Below are 24,849 nucleotides of genomic sequence, written 5' to 3'. Positions count from 1 at the left end.
ATCATTTTGAGGTAACCCAGCATTTAGTCAGGGGAGCCTCAAGCCCTTTATACAAACATTTACTTAAGCATCTTCAAGCATAAAATATGAATTATTTACCTGATGGACTATGATAGCCACAGAGGAGCGCTATTCTCCGTCATGCCAGTGCCTTTCAAACATATCCAGACAAAGTCTTTTGATACCATAATCCTGCACATGAATACTTAAGTTATATTTCAAAGGGCGCATTTCTAGCCATTTTTTTCTCCCTCAAAATACAGAGACCCTGTGTCAAGTACGTTTTGAATCATAGCTTGGGCCTGAATCTTGTTTTAAATGTCCTTATCAAGGCTGGTGTGTCTGAGATATATATGCATAGAAATAGATATAGGTATAGATATAGATATAGATATAGATACAGATATATATACAGATATATATACAGAGAGACAGACAGAGAGAGACAGAGAGACAGAGACAGAGAGAGAGAGAGATTGGGGGAGTGAATTTCAGCCTTTTTTTTTTTGGTCCCCAGTGCTATTTAACATCTACTGTATATGAAGCTGATGGGAGCAGACATTGGAGGATTTGTACCAAGGTGTCATCATATGTATATGATGTTAAACAGCATTGGGACAACATTGGGGATCTACATCCATATCTGTGAAATATTGTGTGTGTGTGTGTGTGTATAAGATACTGCTATCAACTACATTGCCCATGAAATGTTAAAAACCAGCCCTTAGAGCTGATCTATGCACATTCAAAATAATTTAATGGCACACCCCTGTTAGGACCATACCACGACAATAGGGATGCATGAGAATTTCATTTCAGTTCACAAATCACCTGAAAATGCCCTGCTTGCAACCCTGAATATGTTCTCCAGAAATGTCCACAAATTCCCAAACTTGCATGGACATTTGCAAAACATGCACTTTAAAAATCCACAACTTTTGAAAAATCCACATTTCAAAACTCCACAACTTTTCTAAATTCCACAACATCTTCTTGTTTCAATGAACTGAAAAACAGGTCACACATGAGAAAGGGAATGAGCCGAACCAAGCTTTTAAGTATAGATTGGAGAATTTCAGCAAACTTGAATAGGGACGTACGAAACACCTACCTGGTTCTGCGCTGAGGCATCCGCGGTGGGGGGGAGGCACTCCATCCCTCCCCCCAGAATCCTCACCAGCTGGCTCCACTCTGTGGCAGGTCCGCGGCTCCGCAAGCCAAGGCCAGCCACAGCCGGAGTTCTGGCCGCAGCTGAGCTGCTACGGCCGCAAATGGCGGCCATCGTAGCTGACGCCATTTGCGTCCTTCCAGGCTGCTGTGATAGACTACATAATTATTTACTTAGCCTATCATGGCAAAGAGCAGGGGCTCAAATGGCGGCCGCTACGCCGTTTGCGCCCCTGCTGTTTGCTGTGATAGGCTACGTAAGTATTTACATAGCCTATCATGGTAAAGGCAGCTACATAAACAGCAGCCACTACGCCATTTGCGTGGCTACCTTTACCGTGATAGGCTACGTAAATACTTACATAGCCTATCACGGCAGCCTGGAAGGATGCAAATGGCAGCCACTAGGGCCACCATTTGCGGCCTCAGCAGCCAGCCAAGAGACCAGCCACCGCCGCCGCCGCATCCGCCCCAGGTAAGCTTTGTCCCGGGGTTATTCTGCTGGGTGGCGGGGGGTGGGAGGCCATTCCGCCACGGGTTTCGGGGGGCCGAATGCCAGTGCATTCAGCCTCACTGAAATCCATGGCGGGATTCTCTGCCATCCCTACTCGAGCATCCCTGGTTCTCCCATTCCCACATTTCAAACTACAGGTGGGGAATTGCATTTTCATTACTCACCTTTTGTTTTTTTAAAAAATCCTTCTGTGAAGGTTCGAGGCCTACGCAGACAAGGAAAAGAAAAATGTCAGGCCCAGAGGCCTGGGGTTTTTTGTTGGGAGAGAGTATCCTTGAGAGCAGTAGTTTCATTTCCCTGGTTGGTTTCATTTTCCTGAGTTAGGTTTCATTTCTCCAAGTCTGAAACAGCACTTTCAGTTTTGGGGAAGGAGGGGATATAAAGGGGGAGAGAGCCAGTAGGAGAGGAAGACCAGAGCAGGGAGACAGAGCAGGAAGCAGCAGTCTGGGGAAGTCTAAGTGCAGACAGGATAGAGGAACTTGCAATTTTGCAACCTTTATTTTCTCTTAATGCCTTTTGTATCACTCAGCTCTATTCTGTAAATACCTTTAGTTGTAATTTGCTTGCTTTATTTTACCAGCAAACCGTTGTGAACCCAAACTGGAGAGGGTTCAGACGAGGGCAATGAAGATGATCAGGGGACTGGAAACAAAGCCCTATGAGGAGAGACTGAAAGAACTGGGCATGTTTAGCCTTGAGAAGAGAAGACTGAGGGGAGATATGATAGCGCTCTTCAAGGACTTGAAAGGTTGTCACAGAGAGGAAGGTCAGGATCTCTTCTCACTCATCCCAGAGTGCAGGACACGGAATAATGGGCTCAAGTTACAGGAAGCCAGATTCTGGCTGAACATCAGGAAAACTTCCTGACTGTCAGTAGGGATGTCGGAGAATTTCTCCACGAATCTCCGGGAGGCCGAATGCCAACGCATTCGGGCCCCCAAAATTGTTGGGGAAATTCTCCGACACCCCCCCGCCCCCCGCCAGGATAGGACTTACCTCGTGCGAATGTCCCTCTTGGCGGTGGTTCCCGGCGGCGTTTCGGCCGTGTTTCGGCGGCGTTTTGGCAGCAGCGGGGGCAGAGGCCGGTCTTCCGACTGGCTGCCACCACCACCATTTCCTTGTAAAGTTAAAAAAAAAACGTGATAGGCTACGTAATGATTTACGTAGCCTATCACGACTAGATTTTCAAAGTCAGCCGTGATAGGCTACATAAATCTTTACGTGGCCTATCACGGGTGACTTTGAAAAAAAAAAGCGCGTACCCAAATGGCGGCGCCCATGGGCGCAGCAATTTGCGTTCCTTATTTGGGCACGGGTAGTCTACGTAAAGATAAGGGCAACGCTATTTTCGCCGTAGTCTACGTAAATCTTTACATAGACTACCCGTGCCCAAATAAGGAACAGAAATGGCGGCGCCCATGGGCGCCGCCATTTACATACACGCTTTTTTTTTTTTCAAAGTCACCCGTGATAGGCTACATAAAGATTTACGTAGCCTATCACAGCTGACTTTGAAAATCTAGCCGTGATAGGCTACGTAAATCGTTACGTAGCCTATCACGTTTTGTTTTTGTTTTTTTACAATTTACTTTTTTATTTCGCGACTGAGGAGATGGGCCGCTCCCCCCCGGCCTGAATTTCGGCCGGGAGGGGTGGGGCGCCTCCCCCCCCGGCCTGAATTTCAGCCAGGAGGGGCGAGGCACTTCCCCCCGCCAAGAATTTCGGGGGGAGAAACGGAGCGCCTCCCGCCCACACCGAAAACAGCTGCGGGACCAGGTAAGGGACTTTCGTCCATCCTTAACTGTCAGAGCAATACGACACTGGAACCAATTCCCTACAGAGGTGGTGGGCTTTCCCACACTGGAAGCGTAGCATTCAAGATGAGGCTGGACAGCCATCTGTCAGGGATGCTCTGACTTGGATTCCTGCATTGAGCAGGGGGTTGGACCCGATGGCCTTGTAGGCCCCTTCCAACCCTACTATTCTATGTGATTAACACCCAGGTGCCTAGAGTGCCAATCACGCCACGTCTACAGTCTAAACCCGACATTATTTGGAAGGGAAACCTTAAAAGAAGGATGGTGGGACTCCTAAGGAGGCAAGAGATCCTTAAGAAGTTGCTCAGGGGGTCCAGGGCATAAGGGGAACCCTGACACCTTCAAAACTAAGAAAGGGCTAGGTTTGAATATTTTCCTCAGTGTGCTAGATTTCAACAGGGAGGTGTCCTCATCCACCACAGGAATGCAGCCCCCAATGGCTTCTCTGAAACTGAATTCAGACCTCAGGCTGAAAGAGGTTCAAACCCCTGTGATGGAGGTGGGGACGCATATAAAAGCTTATGAAAGCTCACCACCACCACCCCAGGGTCTCTAGCTCTTCCCTTCCTCTCTTGACATTTCTGAGTTAAGCAGCAAGGTCTAAAGGAACTGGGACTCATGTGTGAGGGAGAGAGGGTGGGGTCAGCATGTACAGGGCCATTAGGGGTGGACCCAACATGCACAGCCCCATCCCCCATATATGGGTTGCATTTCCTGTTCAGGCGTGCCTGAACTGGGCAACAATTCCCCAAGCATCCGTACAGTCATGGGAAGGAAGGCAGAGAGGTTGTTTTTTAGGAACATTTCTAGACCTTCAGATGAATGAACAACCGATTCTCCCCCACCCACAAAAATAAGGTATAACAACTTCTGAAAATAGTACTTTTCCTGCATTGCATCTATTGTTTCTAGTCCTATTTGTGACTATGTGCTCCACACCAAAGGTGAAGAGCATTCTGAATTGTATCTGACATCGATTTGAACTGATTGCATCAAATAAACCATCTCCCTGGCATTAAATATATGTGATGGAGACAACTGAGGTGCTTTGGTCCCCATCCAGTGTTCAGGGATAATCCTTTTACTCGGATCAAAATCTATTGACCACTTCCATCATTCAAGCTTGCTTCTCATTTTAAATTCCCATCTTTGCCATGTATTTGCTCCAAAGAATTTCCTTTTATCCTACTTAAATAATGGATATAATAGCACAAAATGTTTGCCTGACAGCTCTTTCTTTCTTTCCTTTCCTTTCCCCCTCAATAATCTTTTCTTTCCCCCTCGATTACACCAGTGCTTGGCAAAATAAAATAAAATAAAATAAAATAAGTGACTTGTAATTCCTCCCATGATATGTTTTATGTGCTTTTTTAGAAAAGTGAATTTTTAATTGTATAACTGTGTAATCCTACATATTTTTACTCAGAAATAACTCCCATTGAGTTCAACACGGCTTACTCCCTGGTAGGGATGTGCGAACACACACCATTTCAGGTTCTCCGGACGCACGCCCAGCCCCTGTTCCCACTCACTGGTCCCTGGACTGTGGTCAAGCCCCTCCCATGCTTGGCAAGCAACCCGCATTCACCCCAGCAGCCTCGTCGTTCTCCATGGTTGCCATTTAAAAAAATAATAAAATGGCGACTACAAAAGTGGACATGTTTTTGTATGCACAAATGTATTCATATTTTGTGAATGTGCATATTCTCATGCATGAAATGCACATGTGCAAAAATGTGTATTTTGGGAAATGCGCATTTTCGCGCATACACAAAAATGTGCATTTGCGAAAATGTGCATTTTTGCATACATGGATATGCACATTTGCAAAAATGTACATTTTTGCAATCACCATTTTATTTGTCCCAAAATGGTGACCACAAAGCTCGATGAGGCCACCGGGGTGAGTGCATGCCATTTGCCAAGCGCAGGCAGGGGGCGAGCAGGGGCAGCGGCTCAGTGAGCGAGGCTCAGGGGTGCAGGCAGGAGCGGGTCCACTGGATTCCTGAACTGAATCAGGCGCCTGCGCCATCCCTACTCCCTGGTAACTGAGTATAGGATTGCAGCCTAAGTCACAAAAGCATGAATAGCTTGGACAAAAATGAATTCACTTTATTTATAAACAGAAGGGTGTCATGGCCAACAAGGCTGCCCCCAAATGACACTTTACCCCCCAAGGGGAGTGGCTAGTCTTCTGCAACCTGGGTTTTTGCCCCTGCGGCTCTTTGTTTTGGCCCCATTAGATATAATGTCCTTGATTGCACTAAATGAAACCAGAATAAAGAGGTGCAGGTAGAGGTGAGACGCCAAACCTTGCAAGCCATCCGCAGGGGATGGGCTCCCCTCCTCTGCCCTCACAGTCTGCTCCCACAGCATCCCCACACACACATAGGGATGGCGGAGAATTCCGCCACGGATTTCAGTGAGGCCGAATGCACTGGCATTCGGCCCCCAAAACCCATGGCAGAACGTCCTCCCAGCCCTGCCCCCCAGCAGAATCCCCCCCAGGACGAAAGCTTACCTGGGGTGTATGTTCCAGCTCCGGCGGCTCCAACGGCAGCTCCGGCGGCAGCTCCGGTGGCGGTTCCGCCGGCGGCGGCAGCTGGTCTCTGCTGCTGCAAACAGAGCTGCTGCAAACTCAAATGGCGGCCACCACGCCATTTGCATAGCTGCCTTTGCCGTGATAGGCTATGTAAATACTTACGTAGCCTATCACGGCAAGCAAAAAAAGAAACAACCGCATACGCAAATGGCAGCGGCTACAGCGGCCGCCATTTGCGTTCCCTTTTTTCCGCTATTGTAGCCTACGTAAATATTTACGTAAGCTATTACGGCGAAAAAAAGGGAACGCAAATAGCATAGTGGGCGCTATTTGCGTTCCTTTTTTTTCGCCATAATAGCTTACATAAATATTTACGTAGGCTAAAATGTAGCCGCCGCCATTTGCGTACGCATTTTTTTTTCGGAAGGCTGCCCAGCGGCCGGATGTCCAGCTGCGGGCGGCCCCGGCTGGCAGCTCTGCGGAATCTCCACGGAGCGGAGCCAGCCGGATCAGGATTTCGGGGGGAGGTGCGGAGCGCCTCCCCCCCACTACGAATCACCCCGTCGAAAAGGTAAGTGACTTTCGTACATCCCTACAGACACACACTTCAAGCCACCCATCTCTACTTCTAATACTAAACATCCAGGTTCTGGGTAGAACACAAGAAATAGATCCAAGTATCAGGACAAGGTCAAGGGTAGGCATGGTCAGGCACCTGCCAAGGACCCCCACCCCAACAGGGGGCCACTGACGACATCTCCTCGTCCTCACATTTGCAACCTGCTTGTTCACCTGCCTCTTGCTCTGACCCAGACAACGGTGGTGGTGAGAAGGAGGAGGAGGAGGTGCCATGGCCCACATGCTCACTGGCTCCCTGCCTGTCAAGCACGCAAGTGGTAGCCATGCTGAGAAAGAGGTGGAGGGGCAATAGCAGCTGGCAACAATTGTGGTTAGAAGGTAGGCTCACTGAGGGAGGGGGCCCACAGAGGGTGTCTTTGCCAAAGACCCTCAAAACCTGGAGCCAGCATTGCTGGGTGTATATATAACCTCTCAAAAAGCTCGTCATGATAATATTTTATTTTAACTGCTTAATATGTTCAGGTTCTAGCTTATTCCATATGATTCCCATAACGATTCATGTCTTTCCAAATGTTCGGTGCCAAAGGTTGCCCTGGATTCATAAATATTTTGCTGCAGTTTGATTTGTCAAGTCAGGGATTAATTTGAGTCAGGGCTCAGAAATAATTAACCCAGTACCTGTCTTCAATGTGGGGATTCACCCTGTATGTTGAGTCTGTTGAATTCACTTATTCTGACTTAATACCAGTGCTGATCACGTAACCGGTGCATTTAAAAGGGTTCTTCTGTTCAGCTTGCTAGCACGGCTCCTAACACAGAGCAGGGCTTCTCCTACTCCAAGGGAAGAGAGAAAAATGGAGTCTGGATTTTTCTTAAGGGGACAATGTACCTTTAATGCATCGGGCCTGAATCCAACACATCCTAGACACAGTTGGCACCAAAGGGTGGGAAAGTATGGCAGTTTGTCAGGGCCCTGAGGCCAGAGGTGGTCAGAGGAATCTGGACAAATACAGCCTTCCCCAATTGCACCACATGAACTTTGCTTTCCTCCTCATCTCATCTAGGTTTGCCAAGGATGTTATTCTTTATTACATTATTACATTCCATTTATATCCTGCATTTTCTCCAAGGAGCTCAAAGCTCTCTCTCACTCTCACTCACTCTCTCTCTCTCTCTCTCTCTCTGTCCACTTTATCCTCACAACAACCCTGTGAGGTAGGTTAGGATGAATGTCAGTGACTGGCCCCAATGTCACACAGTGAGCGTTATGGCCAAGCAGGGATTTGAACCCAAGCCTCCCCAGTCCTGTTCCCACACTCAGATTTAGTCATATGAGCTTGTGTTGCTAGGAGACCTAAGAGTGAAATGCAACTCCCTTCCTGGGCACTAAGTTCTTTGGACACCAATGAAGCTGCCTTTTAGTTCCACCATAGAGAGCTGGAAGAAGAAGGTGCTGTTGTTGTTTTCAGTTTGGCCCATCTTATTTGCATGAATCACATCTGCTTAGAGGACTCTGAAGTGCCTTCCCAGTTTGCACATTCCTGCCACTAACCCATTAATAGGGTGATCGTGTGCTTTGTTTCACAGAGGATATACTCCTCTGTTTGAAGGGTTGTCAGAGGAGAGTCATTTTCCATTTTGAAGGAACTCTCAGGGGCTGCATTCCAGTGGTGGGTGAGGCCAAAGGCAAATAGCAGCATATTTTAGCTCAAAGTTCTTATTGCCACTACCTCTTCAGAGAGGCATTTCAACCTCTCCTAAGGTAGGCGAAAGGGATTTTTTAAAAGTATACAGGAATCAGAGAGAACCTTTGGAACAGTGCCCCTGGCAAAAATAACAAAGCAATACCCAAGCCTCTCCTATATGTTACCTAAGAAATGGAGGCAGGTGGCTCTGATTTTGGTGGAGCTGTGAACCCATTCCGGATTTCTAGAGATGTTGGAGAATTCCGCCACGGACTCCAGCGAGGCCAGATTCTTTAGAATCCAGCCCCCCAGAGTCCGTGGCGGAACGGCCTCCCCCTGCCACCCCCCGCCATCCCCCCCTCCAGAATGGACCTACCTGGCGGCGGATGTGGCGGCAGCAGCTCCTGCTCTTCTTCCGGCCGCTGCCGGGCTGCTGAAGCCGCAAATGGCGGCTGTCATAGCGGCCGCCATTTGCGTCCCCGCTTTAGCTGTGATAGGCTACGTAAATATATACATAGCCTATCATGGCCTAGTGTAGGGACGCAAATGGCAACCCCTACACAGGACACCATTTGCTTCCGCAGCAGCCCAGCAGCGGATGCAGGCCCTGCTGCGGATCGGCCTGGCTGGTGGCTCCGTGGACTGGCTGCGGAGCGGAGCCGTTCAGGCAGGATTCGGGGAGGAGGACCGGATCGCCTTCCGCTCCCCATCGAGGATTTCGGGGGGAGGACCGGATTGCCTTCCCCCCCAGCGGAGCCAGGTAGGTGGGGTTTCGTACATCCCTAGTCAGAACCAGCCAGAACTCCAAAGGAGCTATCCAAGGTGCTGGACCCTAGCCCCCAAATAGGTTCAGTGCTGAAATCAGAACCACTAGCTTCCACTGTACCTATGTATGGGTCTCTCAATAGGACAGAGCCCAATCTAAGATCCAAGAACCCAAAGGCAACCCCAAAGACAAGCTGATACAGGTAAAATGAAGCTGAAGACAAAGGGGCAGTCCAAAGCCTCTGACTTATATGCTCAGGTCTTTGACAACTCAGGGAAGATCTCATTTAGCCAGTCACAGCCTGACTCCAGCAGCGTTCCCTGTAGGGGAGGGGAAATTTCCCACAGGGACACAGCTGAGATCATTCCACCCAACTTACTGTGTCTTGCTCTGGCCTTGACAGTTGGAGCTATCTTCAGATAACCTCACTGTCTACTGTTTCAGCTTGGCCAAACAGGGTGGTCACAGAGTCAAAGCACAGAAAGAAAACAGAGTTCTTCACTTCAAACACAGCGCAAGAATGAAATTCTTGACTAGGGATGGACAGACTCACCCGCACCCGGCTTTGTCAGGCACTCGCAGAGCCACTGCTGCCTGCCCCTGCTCATGTCATGGCACCACATGAGCTTCTGGATGGCCCAACAAAGCCGTGGGGCCATCTACCTTTGAGCCGCCATTGGGCACAATAATGGAGGCTCCAGCTGGCTCTTCTGGGAAGGTGTATTGCCCCTGCAGTAGGCTCTGAACTCTTAATTTAGAGGTGCCAAGATAGTGATAAATCAGATCCAGGTTTTCTTACAAGGAGTAGTTTATTGAGTAACTTACAGCACACAGGCGTACCCAATGGTTGGATCAGACAGTTTCTCTGAACCCAGAGCCATGAGGAACAATGGGTCTTATACCATACATGTTAGCAGCATAACAGCAGCAAGCGCCCCTTAGCATTCATTCCCAGCATAGACCATTATTGCGTGGTTCCCAGCACAGCCACCTGCAGCTTTAAGATAAACAAACTCTGTGTCAGGGTGGACACTGAGCCCATAGAATCCCAGAGTAGTTCTGATTCTGAGGAAGAGCAGTCGCTCCTGGAAGAGGAGCGCGCTCCTCTTTCCCAGGGCCCACAGCTTATGGAGATTCCTCCCACCAGCATTCCTAGCTTAGATAGCAGTCCAGGGAGTGACAGAGCGCAGATAGCAGACTTCGTGGACGCGCGACGCCGACGCAGAGAGCGGCGCCAAATGGAGGGCGCAGAAAGGAGGCATAGTGCCCGGTTGGCGCGCAAACAACGGCTGCGCCCAGAGGATCCAAGGGAAAAGGGGAGGGACTCTCCCTAGTCCTTAAGTTCAGGGGGTCTGCCAGTAATTCCCTTTCAAACGGGGACCAACTGTTCCAACTTAGGGCATAGGTACTGTGCTGCTCAGATCTAGTTGCAAATGGTAGAGTTGTTAAGTTGTAAAAGAAGAATAAAGCTTTGAAAGGAATCCCTTTGTCTGTGTCTGGACTTGGCTACTGGATTAGACTGAGAGAGGCCTCCAAGGAGCCCTTGACACTATGCTTCTCAGGCACATCTTGATTAGATACTCTACTCATTAGTATGGAATGTGCTAGGCCACGCTATCAGCCCTTTGACTCATCTTCACATGCTCAGAGGCTTACTAGCAAGGGAATTGCACTAATAATGAACTTAAGCAAGGCATTATGGAGCTCTAGGCATCTCTAACACTACAGGTGACTTGGTTACACTCATGGGGCCAATACAGAAGGTAATGCCTCATCACCACACACCAACTGCTCGCCATCTCCTCCTTGCAAGGAAGAGATTGCAAGTGATTGGCATGCAGCAACAGGGACTCCAGGGGTTGCCATTGTGTGCACAATTGTGGCTTGCCCTCTTCCAAGAAGAGTACGAGCTGCCGTTTCACGCATAATGGCAGCAGCTGTCAACAAGGGTGGGCTGCTTCCAGATGCTCGCCAAGCCCCGGGGTGCTGGGCAACTGGATCTGACAATGCCCCACAGCTCAGCGAGCAGGGGTCCAGGGGCTGAGTGCAGGGGAGTCTGGACCCTGATGGGTGCTCACGATATCCCTATTCTTGACGCTATGTATACTAACAGCAAACTTGTTCTCCAAGTGTGGGTCCTTATGTAGACAAAAGCAGTCCCATCCATGCACAAAAGGAAGGTATTAACAGGCTTGGGGGAACCCCGAGGTTTGCAGAAGTAGAACAAAACTTCAGGGAGGGAAATTTTTATGCGAAGGACCCAAAAATAGCCCAATGAGAATTGAGCATGCTCAGTAGGCACATAATGCTAACTGACTGTTGGTGGGGTCAGAAAACTGGGGGGGGGGGGCGGGTAGATGGAATGGAGTCTCCTGAAAGGTGACATGGCTGGCTGGCTGGCTGGCTGGCTGGCTGGCACCCTGAAGAGGAATGCTCCACATGGCAACATTTTGTTGCAGTTCCTATTGTGAATGTGAAAAACAACTCCCTGCTAATAGAAATTGCACATGACCAAGAGATGATCTAGTCCAGTTTACTGGCCATCCCACCCCCATACCAAGATGAAGGCATGAGGCATGTGAATGGGATAAATGGGCCACAGCTTTATGAACTTTCAAGTATCTGCTAGAAGCACAACATGTTGGAAAACCCAGCCCCACCAAAGTTCCTATGCAACCCCTTCAGGCAGCTGTCTAATCCAGTTTCCCCCAAACGAGCACCTTCCAGAGGCGTTGGACTGCCACTCCCATAATCCTAATGTCCACACTGGCTGGGGATGATGGGAGTCCTAGTCCAATACATCTGGAGGGGGCCAGGTTGGGGAAGGCTGGTCTAATCCCATACTATTGATTTCAGAGTTGCAGGGAGGCTGCTGTTCCCCAAAAGGCTTCTAAGAAGAGGTGCCATCTCGTTCCCACCTCTTTCTGCAGCAGGTGGAGTCTGGCTCTCTTCCTTCTAGCTTCCTGAGAAGTTCTTCAGATGTCTTGCCTGAAGAAGCAGCTCCCCAAAATTCACCCTGAGTCTCAATTCGATTGAAAGGAGGCAGCAACTCTGTGCCTTGGGATGCCTTATGAGAAATATCTGAACATGAGAAGAGCCCTGCTGGATCAGACCAAAGGCCTAAAGGCAGTCAGCCTCTAGTGCATGGTGGGGTGGAGGAGAGGAGATCTCTTTAGCCACATACTAGGCCCTATCTAGCCCAGCATCCTTGTCCCCATAGAGGCCCCCCAGATGACTCTGGAATGGCCACAAGCAGGATATGAAGGCAATAGCCCCTCCTGCTGTTGTTTCTCAGCAGCTGATATTGAGAGGCATGCTGTATCTGATCCTGGAGCTAGCATGTAGCCATTATGACTGGGACTAGTAGCCATTGATAGCTCAAGCAGGTCTGGTCTCAAGAAGGACAGAAAGCTGAGAGTCTGCTGTTTCTCGCAAACTTCATAGCTTACACAGGAGGAAGGCTGCAGCTTCCTTGCCTGGAAATGGAAGCTGGGTCACCCTCTTTGGAAATTCATCTGCTTGGTGAGCAATGGCTCCAGACAGGGATGGGGGAGAAATCCATTCATTTCATTCTATACTTCCAAACCACTATGTGAACCAAAGTTCGGTTATCCTTTGCAATACACACTTCACTGAACTCTGCAATGGAGTTCTCCAGTGTTGTTGTTGTTGTTTTAAGTGTACAAAACTGTGTATGTGCCTGTGTATGGGCAATCATGTTCAAAAATGCATTATATTAGGAAAAAATGCTTTCAAAAAGTGTTTATTAGGCAAAGATGCATACAAAACTGCATGCTTATGAATTTTCATGCAAACTTTAAAAAATATCTCGGAGTTTGGGATGAACCACACTGAAGACTGGAAAAATGAGAAACTGAAATAACAGATTTGCCCATACTTACCTCAAGTCCCAACCTGCCAATTCATTGTGCAGCCCTCAGTCGAAGCAAAGACTGCTCAGTTGCATGTAATTCCTCTGCTGTTCCTTGTCCCCTTTGTGCTCTGCACTCTTGCAAATGCTTAAAGAAATGAACATTACATGATGAGGGGAAGACATGTTGTTTGCCAAGTTTCCTTGTTCCCTATTTTGTTTGGCCCTTTAGGGCTCAACGTGTCTAGCCTGGGGGAGAATCAACTTGTTTGGTTTTAGATGTTTGCTAGTGTAGTTTAAGAGAGCAGGGGGGTAAAGTAAAGAAAACTGTCTGAAAGCGCCACCTACTGGATCAGGGGGGGAACGAATGTCGAATGTATGGATTAAACTTTCAAAACAGCAATATTCATATAGTCCTGTGCATTGATCTAATGATTGCTTTTTAATTAGGTACAAGGCTGACTGCCTTACCGTGTGGACTGGTAGTATGCATATTATTATTCCTATGGAGGTATATTGATGCTATTATGAGGAAATGTGATTATTATTATTATTATTATTATGCACCATTAAATTAACAGTGCTTTACGGAGTAAATTAAGGAGAGCTCATTGTGAGGAGTTTACAATACCAAAATGTGGGAAAAAACAAAGAAAGAGGATAAAAAGGAGAGCCAAAGATTACAGGACATACATGTGAACTTATACAAGGTGAGATGAAACTCACATGCGCATTGAAAGAATGCACGAAGGGGCTTGCACGGCTCTCCATGGTTCCCTCTCATGTGGAGGAACTCCTAGACCACTTTCACATGCTTGCAGAATATGCAGATGGAGGCAGGGGGGCATGGCTGCTCTGCTCCTCTGTGGCAGGGCTAAACCATTTGGCCACATGACCCCCTTCATGTGTTCTTTCAATGCTTGGGGGAGGGGGGCTTCTGAAACTCCCTATTTTACAATCTAGTTTGTTATAGGTTAGCATATTTATGACCTCCCCTGCCTTCAAAAGGCTATCCAATTTTCCCTGAAAGGCTGAGAGTGTGCAGTTGGCTGCAGGTCACCCAGTGAGCTTCCTGGATTAGAAGAGATTTGAACTCGCATCTCTCCAGTCCAAAGATCTCCACTGTATCAAGGGACAGACCAACCTGTCAATTTTGGTTTCTCTCAATTTGTCATTTTTTTCCCATTCTTAAGTTGGGTTTGTCGAATTTCCACACCAGTTTGAGATTTATTTATTCATTTATTTATTTTGTACACATTTTTCTATGCATCTCCCCTAATGTGCACAATTCTGTATGCAATTTTGTGGAATATGTGCATTTTGCAAGCACTTTTCCTTAATATAATGCCGTTTTGAATGTTATATATGTCTATATCTATCTATATATCTATATCTATATGAAAGATAGACTAACAACAGAGTAATTTCAAAATATATGTAGACCTAATGTTTTGGCTTCTGCCCTCATCAGTAGCTGTGGTGTTAAACAGATAGCAGGAGTGGCAGTTCAGGATGCTGGGAAATGAAAATTCCTAAGGCGAAAAAGTAGAGGTATGAGTGGTATACAGCTTATAAATGAACAAAGGACACTCACTGACAGGCTTGACAGAATGAAAAACCTCTGGATCTATGGACCCAGAACTCTTAGTCCATATGGCCTTAATCTGGAGGACAATTCATGAGCTTGATACCATTCATACCTCTATTTTTTTAATCCTTAGGAATTTTAATTTCCCAGCATTCCAAACTGGCACTCTTGGTATTCATCTAAGATTACAGCTACTGTTGAGTAGGGATGCTGGAGAAATTTGAGACAGACTGAAATGAGTTCAGATTTCTAAAAATCCAACCTGCAGAATCTGCTGCAGGTCGGCATCCTCAGACCGCATGGAGATCATAGCCTTCTGATCTTTTTTTTTTTTTTACTTTTCCAAAATGTATGCAAATTTCTTCATCGGAAAATGCACACGTTTCAGAGGAGACATCTGCCATCATGGAAAATATACACAGGGGAAAGTTGAGTGGAATGGGAGACAATACACTAAATTGTTGTGAAATTATTTTTGAATTATTACAAAATCATTTATGTATTTTTCTGCATAATGGGGAAAAAATTTAATCCATCCGTGAATGGACACCAGAATGAATGACACTGCACAATCCATGAAACCCACATGGGATGGATTTCATGAAACCCAGACATCCCTACTGATGAGGGTGGAAGCTGAAATGTTAAGCTCTAAATATATTTTGAAATTACCCTGTTTTTAGTCTATCTTTCTCATATATTAAGACTGACTACTACATCCATAGTGGATGTAGTCACCTTGTTGCTTTGTTATTGTACCACTTTACAACTCTCTCTTTCTCTCTCTCTCTCTCTCTCTCTGCATATATATATATATATATATACACATACACTTGCTCCTGAGGAGGAAAGCTATGGCCAACCTAGACAGCATAGTAAGAAGCAGAGACATCACCTTGCCGACAAAGGTCCATCTAATCAAAGCTATGGTTTTCCCAGTAGTAATGTATGGCTGTGAGAGCTGGACTATAAGGAAGGCTGAGCGCCGAAGAATTGATGCTTTCGAACTATGGTGCTGGAGAAGACTCTTACGAGTCCCCTGGACTGCAAGGAGGTCAAATCAGACCATCCTAAAGGAAATCAACCCTGAGTGCTCATTGGAAGGACAGATACTGAAGCTGAAGCTCCAATATTTTGGCCACCTAATGCGAAGAGAAAACTCCCTGGAAAAGACCCTGATGCTGGGAAAGACTGAAGGCAAAAGGAGAAGGGGATGGCAGAGGATGAGATGGCTAGATAGCATCACGGATGCAATGAATATGAACTTGAGCACGCTCCGGGACAGAGCGCAGGACAGGAAGGCCTGGCGTGCTATGGTCCATGGGGTCACGAAGAGTCGGACACGACTGAACGACTGAACAACAACAACATATACACATACACACACATATTTTTGTACACACTTTTCCCTAATATGTTAATATGACCATTTATGTACACATTGTTTGACTAGCGAAGTCTATCGCAACATTCAGAGAAGTGTGAATTTTGAAGAACAGCCAATTTTTAGGTTGTATCTAGGTTCAAAAGTCCAAAAAAAGTAAGTCTGCATGAAAATGCAAATAGAATGAATTTCTCCCCCATCCCTAACTGCATCGCCCTTAATTCCATTCTCTTCTTGAGATCAATTGTTATCTCAGACGAAGCTCACACAATTCTCCTTAGACAAGTCTTTGGTAATCATTGCAGGAAGACCATTGTTGTTGTTGTTGTTCAGTCGTTCAGTCGTGTCCGACTCTTCATGACCCCATGGACCATAGCACGCCAGGCCTTCCTGTCCTGCGCTCTCTCCCAGAGCGTGCTCAAGTTCATATTCAAGGAAGACCATCCAGACCTATATTTCTGAGGCAATGCCCTAATGCTTTTTATCTGACAGGACAGATAAAAGGAAGTACTTACTCAGTGCATAGTTAAACTGTGGAATTTGCTACCACCAGATGTAGTGAAGGCCACCAACCTGGATGGCTTTAACAGGTGATTGGACAATTTCATGGAGGAGAAGGCTATCTATCAGTGACTGGCTACTAGCCCTGATAGTTATGGGCTATCTCTAGTGTCAGAGGTAATATGGCTGGGGAACATGTGTGGGACAGTGCTATTGCACTCATGTCCTAACTGTGGGTTTCCCACACAGGTTGGCCAGTGTGTGAACAGAATCCTAGACTAGATGGACCCTTCGCCTGATCCAGCATGGCTCTTCTTATGTTATTTTCTTATGTTCTTATGTCTTTGCATGGCTTATCCTCTTTGCACAGCTGCCACAACCTCTCCATTTCCTTTCATTATCCTATGTCGTAAAACAGTCTCACATTTTGAGAGCAGACATATAACAAAAAGGAAAGTGAGAAATTATTTCTCAGTGACACACGGAAAGTATTACAAGGAGTGCAGTGCAAAGTGCTGAGCCTCCCCTGATCCCCAATTATTTGGTTTTTATAGTACTTTTTCTGTGTTGGATCTCTCAGAGGGCCCAATCAAAACCCTTTGCTTATGTTTCTGCTATAACAAGATGAAGTGCGCATTCTTTATTCATTTCCTAGTGAGGGGGGAAGCCCCTCATAACTTAAATTTAACAAATGTACCATTTTGTACTCAGTTTAGTGTGTGCGCGTATACTAAATGCAGCTGTAGGAGGCAGAGAAAGAAACAAGGAATTTTGAAATGCCAGGTTTTTTTACTGACAGTATATTGATTGACTGAAGGCACCTTATTAATTATTAAAAAGCAGCTCATTATACCCTCCACATCAGAAAGATCTATGACGGTATTCTTATTCTTATTATTTATTATGTAGGGTACAAAGAAACCAGAGAATGTGGTCTTCTGTAACCAATTAAAGATATGCAATCTTCCTCACTCCAATATTTATTAATGTTGCCACCCATTCCATGTTGTTTACATGAATAACAGTGCTGATAGGATTCAAATATGGATAAAGGAAAAAATTGTTCACATTTTAAGGCAAATTTCCCTAATTTCATGCTTTCAAACAAATACGTGCACAACACTCAGATCCTTACAAATTCACACTGCTCCGAATTTTGCAAGGGAGTTCCCTGATCAAAAAATGCTTACAAAAATTATTAGGGAAACATGCACACAAAAATTAATATATTCATGAAATTAACATATATAAAGACATTGTATTGGAAAAATTGCTTGCAAAAATTACATATATTAGGCAAAATGAGTATAAATGTTCATGTGAACTTAAAAAAAATGTAATTGACATCCATCTAGCATTATTTAGATTGTCTAGACCCATTCTAGTCTGGGTTTTGATCTGGTTATGGAAATGAATCAGCTTTGGTCACCCTGATGGATGTCCTTTATTGAGAGAGGGCAGCGGGAGGGCAACCCTGTTAATTCTGCTCAACCTTTCATCGGCTTTTGATACCATCAACCATGGTATCCTCCTGGATTGACTCCATGGGATAGGTATCAGAAGCACTATGTTACTGTGGTTCCAGTCCTATCTACAGAGCCGATTTCAGAGAGTAACCCTGGGCAACTATTCCTCAGCCTCTTGGCAATTCAGCTATGGGGTGAAGCAGGGCACTATACTGTCACAATGTTGTTTAACATCTATATGAAGCCACTGGGAGTGGTCATTAGGGGATGTGGGGCTAAATGCCATCAGTATGCTGATGACATGCAACTCTATCTCCCTGTGACATCTGAATCTGGAGAGGCTGTGCAAGTCCTGGATCAGTGCCTAGACTCAGTAATGGGCTGGATGAGGGTCAATAAACTGAAGCTGAATCCTGGCAAGATGGAAGCCCTGTGGGTGAATGGTTCCCATGTCCAGGAGATAGGCTCATTGCCTGGATGGGTTTGCACTCCCTCTGAAAGATCAGGGTTGTAGGCTGGGGGTACTCCTAGAACCATTGTTGTCTCTGGGGGCCTAAGTTGCCACAGCAACTTGGAGCACCTTTTACCAGTTTTGGCTCGTTCGCCAGCTACGTCCTCTCCTAGACAGGGATAACTTGGCCACAGTGGTACAGGCATTAGTAACCTCAAGACTAGATTACTGGAATGCACTCTATGTGGGGCTGCCCTTAAGGCTGGTCTGGAAGCTGGAGCTAGTGCAGAATGCAGCAGCTCGGCTGTTTCAGGAGCGGCCACTTTTCAGCATGTAACTCCTTTGCTGAGGGAACTGCACTGGCTGCCTATTTGCTATATGGCCAGGTTTAATGTATTAATACTACTGTACAAAGCCCTAAACAACTTGGGACCAGGATGCCTGAGAGAGCGCCTTCTCCCTTACCAACCTGAGGTCACCAGAGGGCATGTCCCTGGTGATTCCACATGGACCCATGGCCGGTTGGAGTCCACCAGAAAAAGAGCCTTCAGTGTGAAGGCCCCCTTCTTGTGGAACTTCCGACTTTGGAGGTCAGGCAGGCACCAACATCATGTTCTTTCAGCACCTCCTGAAGACATTGTTATTTCAAGAAGCCTTTCTTGAGTGACCAGTCACATAGAATCATAGAATTCATTTATTTTTTATTTATTACATTTCTATACCGCCCAATAGCCAAAGCTCTCTGGGCGGTTTACAAAGATTAAAACATTTAAACATATACAATTTTAAAAGCCAATTCCATTAAAAAAACACGAAAATAGAACAATATACAAGAACATATATCTAAAACAACTTCAACAACCAATAGTAGGGTTGGAAGGGGCCTACACTGTCCAAGCCCCTGCTCAATGCAGGAATCTATGTCAAAGCATCCCTGACAGATGGCTGTCCAATCTCATCTAGAATGCCTCCAGTGTGGGAGACCCCACCACCTCCCTAGGGAATGGTTCCATGGTCATATTTTTCTAACAGTCAGGAAGTTTTTCCTGATGTTCAGATGGAATCTGGCTTCCTGTAACTTGAGCCCATTATTCCGTGTCCTGCACTCTGGGATGAGCGAGAAGAGATCCTGGCCTTCCTCTCCGTGACAACCTTTCAAGGACTTGAAGAGCGCTATTATATCTCCCCTCAGTCTCCTCTTCTCAAGGCTAAACATGCCCAGTTCTTTCAGTCTCTCCTCATAGGGCTTTGTTTCCTGTCCCCTGATCATCTTTGTTGCCCTCCTCTGAACCCTCTCCAGCTTGTCTGCATCCTTCTTAAAGTGTGGTGTGCAGAAATGGACACAGTACTCCAGATGAGGCCTAACCAGTGCTGAGTAGAGGAGAACGAGTACTTCCTGGGATTTGGAAGCTATGCGTCTATTAATGCAGCCCAAAATAACATTTGCCTTTTTTGCAGCCACATCACTTTGTTGGCTCATATTCAGCTTGTGATCGACAACAATTCCAGAGTCCTTCTTGCTTGTAGTATTGTTGAGCCAAGTATCCCCATCTTGTAACTGTGCATTTGGTTTCTTTTCCCTTGGTGCAGAACTTGGCATTTATCCCTAATAAATGTCATTCTGTTGTTTTCAGCCCAGTGCTCCAGCCTATCAAGATCTCTTTGAATTCTGTTTCTATCTTCCAGGGTATTGGCTATCCCACCCAATTTTGTATCATCTACAAATTCCCTGCATTCCCTGCACCTTCTCCTCCAAGTCATTAATAAAAATGTTGAAGAGCACTGGGCCCAGAACTGAGCCCTGTAGTACCCCGCTTATTGCCTCTCCCCAGTTTGAGAAGATTCATGAAGTTCAGTATTTGTTTCTTTTAAAATGTTTTAGCTGTTTTAATATGATGTTTTATTCTTTTATCTTTATTGTTCACCACTGTGAAATCTTTTGATGTGGAGCGGTATATAAATATTGTATAAATAAATAAATAAATATTCTATCACTACTTGCAGATCATAATCAGACTGATGTGGATTGCTGACTTGATCTGGAATCATTGTGGGAGACCATTTCCTCTATTTGTGATGTTCACGTTGAGTGGTGTTACTTATGTAGCCAAAACAGGAAGACCCACGCATAAGTGGGAGGTAGCAGTAGGCTTAAAGGAATGCCAAAGTTTGCAAAATTGTGGGGGGGACTAAGGCGGGAGGGGGAAACAACCCACTGAGGACGGTGCATGCTCAGTGGCCATGGAATGCTGACTAATTGTTGTGGGGGGGCAGAAAACCCAAGGAGAATAGGGAATAGAATGGAATGCCTGGAATCCTGCACAGCAGCACTCCACACTGCAACATTTTGTTGTAGGTCTCCCTTGTAAAAACCTGAAGAGGCATGGATCTATGAAGAACATTCCTTTCTACATCCCTTCCCCCAATACATATACACCATCAACATTCGTGTAAAGTCTGGTTACCATCTTTTAAGCTAGAAAATTAAGGATAGCCCATATTAACCAGGCAAAGTGCTTACTGCAGTGCAAATATAGTCATGGGCATCTACTAACACCATCACATTTCTTAAGTACAGACTTGGTGAAAACACACACACGCACATACATACATGTGGCATCAGTGTATATAGAACTGTGTATATGAAATACATAGGCATCACAGACATATCTGTGCACCTTTGACTGGTGACGCTTATTCAACAGCGTCAACTTCATCTCGAGGGCACTGTTGGAACTCCTAACACAATACAGTTATCTCACTTCCTCCTTGTCTGTCTCTGGCTCTACTTACCTGTCCATGGCTCAAGTCCAAAAAATACATCCTTAGCTGCAATCCACAAAGGATTTTCTCTGGAGCACTCCAATAGAAGCATACATGGCATCAGTCCAGTTTTCCTGGAATAAGGCTGCACTCCTAAACACACTTACTGTAGAGTAAATTCCCCACTGAGTTTACTGGGACTTACTTCTGAATAAGCATGCTTAGGATGGATCTGTAAGCTTGTGATTCTATGCACAGCTATTGTGGATCACATCCTACTGCATGCAATGTGACTTCCTGTTTAGTAATTCATTGTGTTGTTGTTGTTCAGTTGTTCAGTCGTGTCCGACTCTTCGTGACCCCATGGACCATAGCACTCCAGGCCTTCCTGTCCTGCGCTCTCTCCCGGAGTGTGCTCAAGTTCATATTCATTGCATCGGTGATGCTATCTAGCCATCTCATCCTCTGTCGTCCCCTTCTCCTTTTGCCTTCAGTCTTTCCCAGCATCAGGGTCTTTTCCAGGGAGTTTTCTCTTCGCATTAGGTGGCCAAGATATTTGAGCTTCAGCTTCAGGATCTGTCCTTCCAATGAGCTCCCAGGGTTGATTTCCTTTAGGATGGATGGATTGGACCTCCTTGCAGTCCAGGGGACTCGTAGGAGTCTTCTCCAGCACCAGAGTTCGAAAGCATCAATTCTTCGGCGTTCAGCCTTCCTTATAGTCCAGCTCTCACAGCCATACATTACTTCTGGGAAAACCATAGCTTTGATTAGACGGACCTTTGTCGGCAAGGTGATGTCTCTGCTTCTTCCTATGCTGTCTAGGTGTGCCATAGCTTTCCTCCCAAGGAGCAAGCATCTTTTAATTTCATGGCTACAGTCACTGTTTGCAGTAATCTTGGAGCCCAAGAAAGTAAAATCTGTCACTGCTTCCAATTCTTCCCCTTCTATATGCCTGGAAGTGATGGGGCCAGATGCCATGATCTTCGTTTTTTTAATGTTGAGTTTCAAACCAGCTTTTGCACTCTCCTCTTTCACCCTCAACAAGAGGCTCTTGAGATCCTCTTCGCTTTCTGACATTAGGGTGGTATCATCTGCATATCGGAGGTTGCTGATAATTCTCCCGGCAATCTTAATTCCGACCTGTGATTCATCCAACCCAGCGTTTCTCATGATGTACTCTGCATATAAGTTAAATAAGCAGGGTGACAATATTCAGCCTTGTCGTACTCCTTTCCCAATTTTGAACCAATCGGTTGTTCCATGTCTGGTTCTTACTGTTGCTTCTTGACCCTCATACAGGTTTCTCAGGAGACAGGTAAGGTGGTCTGGTACTCCCATCTCTTGAAGGATTTGCCACAGTTTGTTGTGATCCACACAATCAAAGGCTTTAGCGTAGTCAATGAAGCAGAAATAGACATTTTTCTGGAATTCTCTTGCTTTCTCCATGATCCAGCGAACGTTGGCGATTTGATCTCTAGTTCCTCTGCCTCTTCGAAACCCAGCTTGTACTTCTGGTAGTTCGCGGTTCGCATACTGCTGAAGCCTAGCTTGTAGGATTTTGAGCATCACCTTGCTGGCATGTGAAATGAGCGCAATTGTGCGGTAGTTTGAACACTCTTTGGCGTTGCCCTTCTTTGGAATTGGAATGTAAACTGACCTTTTCCAGTCTTGCGGCCATTGTTGAGTGTTCCAAATTTGTTGGCATATTGAATGCAGCACTTTAACAGCATCATCTTTTAGGATTTTAAATAGCTCGGCTGGAATACTGTCATCTCCGCTAGCTTTGTTGTTAGTAATGCTTCCTAAGGCCCACTTGACTTCACTCTCAAGGATGTCCGGCGCAAGTTCAGTGGCCACACTATCATGGCTATCAGGGACATTCACATCTTTCCTGTATAGTTCTTCTGTGTATTCTTGCCACCTCTTCTTAATCTCATCTGCTTCTGTTAGGTCCCTGCCTTCTTTGTCCTTTATCATGCCCGTCTTTGCACAAAACGTTCCCTTGAGATCTCCAATTTTCTTGAAGAGATCTCTAGTCTTTCCCATTCTGTTGTTTTCCTCGATTTCTTTGCATTGTTCATTTAAGAAGGCCTTCTTGTCTCTCCTTGCTATTCTCTGGGACTCTGCATTCAGTTGGATATATCTTCCCCTTTCTCCCTTGCTTTTCACTTCCCTTCTTTCTTCAGCTACTTGTAAAGCCTCATCAGACAGCCACTTGGCTTTCTTGCATTTCTTTTTCTTTGGGATGGATTTTGTTGCTGCCTCCTGAACAATGTTATGGACCTCGGTCCATAGTTCCTCAGGCACTCTGTCTATCAGGTCTAATCCCTGAAATCTATTCCTCACCTCCACTGTATATTCATAAGGGATATGATTTAGGTCATACCTGAATGGTTTAGTGGTTTCCCTACGTTCTTCAATTTAAACTGAAATTTTGCAACAAGAAGCTCATGATCTGAGCCACAGTCAGCTCCAGGTCTTGTTTTTACTGACTGTATAGAGCTTCTCCATCTTTGACTGCAAAGGACATAATCAATCTGATTTCGATATTGACCATCTGGTGATGTCCATGTGTAGAGCCAGTGTAGTGTAGTGGTGAGAGTGACGGACTGGGAGCCGGGAGATCCGGGTTCTAGTCCCCACTTGGCCATGGAAGCTCACTGGGTGACTTTGGGCCAGTCACAGACTCTCAGCCCAACCCACCTCACAGGGTTGTTGTGAGGATACAACGGTGAGGAGGAGGATAATGTAAGCCGCCTTGAGTTCCTTGCGAGAGGGAGAAAGGCAGGGTATAAATGCAATAAATAAAATAAAATAAATAAATAGAGTCGTCTCTTGTGCTGTTGGAAAAGAGTGTTTGCTATGATCAGCGTGTTCTCCTGGCAAAACTCTATTAGCTTTTGTCCTGCTTCATTTTGTGCACCAAGGCCATGCCTGCCTGTTATCCCAGTGATTTCTTGACTTCCTTCTTTAGCATTCCAATCCCCTATGATGAAGAGGACATCTTTTTTTGGTATTATTTCTGGAAGGTGTTGTTGTAGGTCTTCATAGAACCGATCAACCTCAGCTTCTTCAGCATCAGTGGTTGGGGCACAGACTTGAATTACTGTAATGTTGAATGGTTTGCCTTGGATTCGTACTGAGATCATTCTGTCGTTTTTGAGATTGTACCCCAGTACTGCTTTTCCCACCCTTTTGTTGACTATGAGTGCTACTCCATTTCTAAGGGATTCTTGCCCACAGTAGTAGATATGATGGTCACCTGAATTAAATTCGCCCATGCCTGTCCATTTTAGTTCGCTAATTCCCAAGATGTCGATGTTCAATCTTGCCATCATCTCATGTTTGACCACCTCCAGCTTACCTTGATTCATTGGTCTTACATTCCAGGTTCCTAAACAATATTGTTCTTTACAGCATCGGACTTTCTTTTCACCACCAGACACATCCACAGCTGAGTGTCCTTTCGGCTTTGGCCCAGCCACTTCACTCTTTCTGGCGCTACTTGCAAATTCCCTCCGCTCTTCCCCAGTAGTATATTGGACACCTTCCGACCTGAGGGGCTCATCTTCCGGCGTCGTATCTTTTAGCCTTGTGATACGTTCCATGGGGTTTTCTTGGCAAGGATACTGGAGTGGGTTGCCATTTCCTTCTCCAGTGGACCACATTTTGTCAGAACTCTCTGCCATGACCTGTCCGTCTTGGGTGGCCCTGCACAGCATAGCTTATGGCTTCACTGAGTTACGCAAGCCCCT

This window comes from Heloderma suspectum, chromosome 3 (genome assembly GCF_057233095.1).
Source record: "Heloderma suspectum isolate Gila_16-S chromosome 3, 16-S_ref, whole genome shotgun sequence".
In the NCBI taxonomy this organism is placed as follows: Eukaryota; Metazoa; Chordata; class Lepidosauria; order Squamata; family Helodermatidae; genus Heloderma; species Heloderma suspectum.
This window is presented reverse-complemented; position numbering follows the sequence as displayed.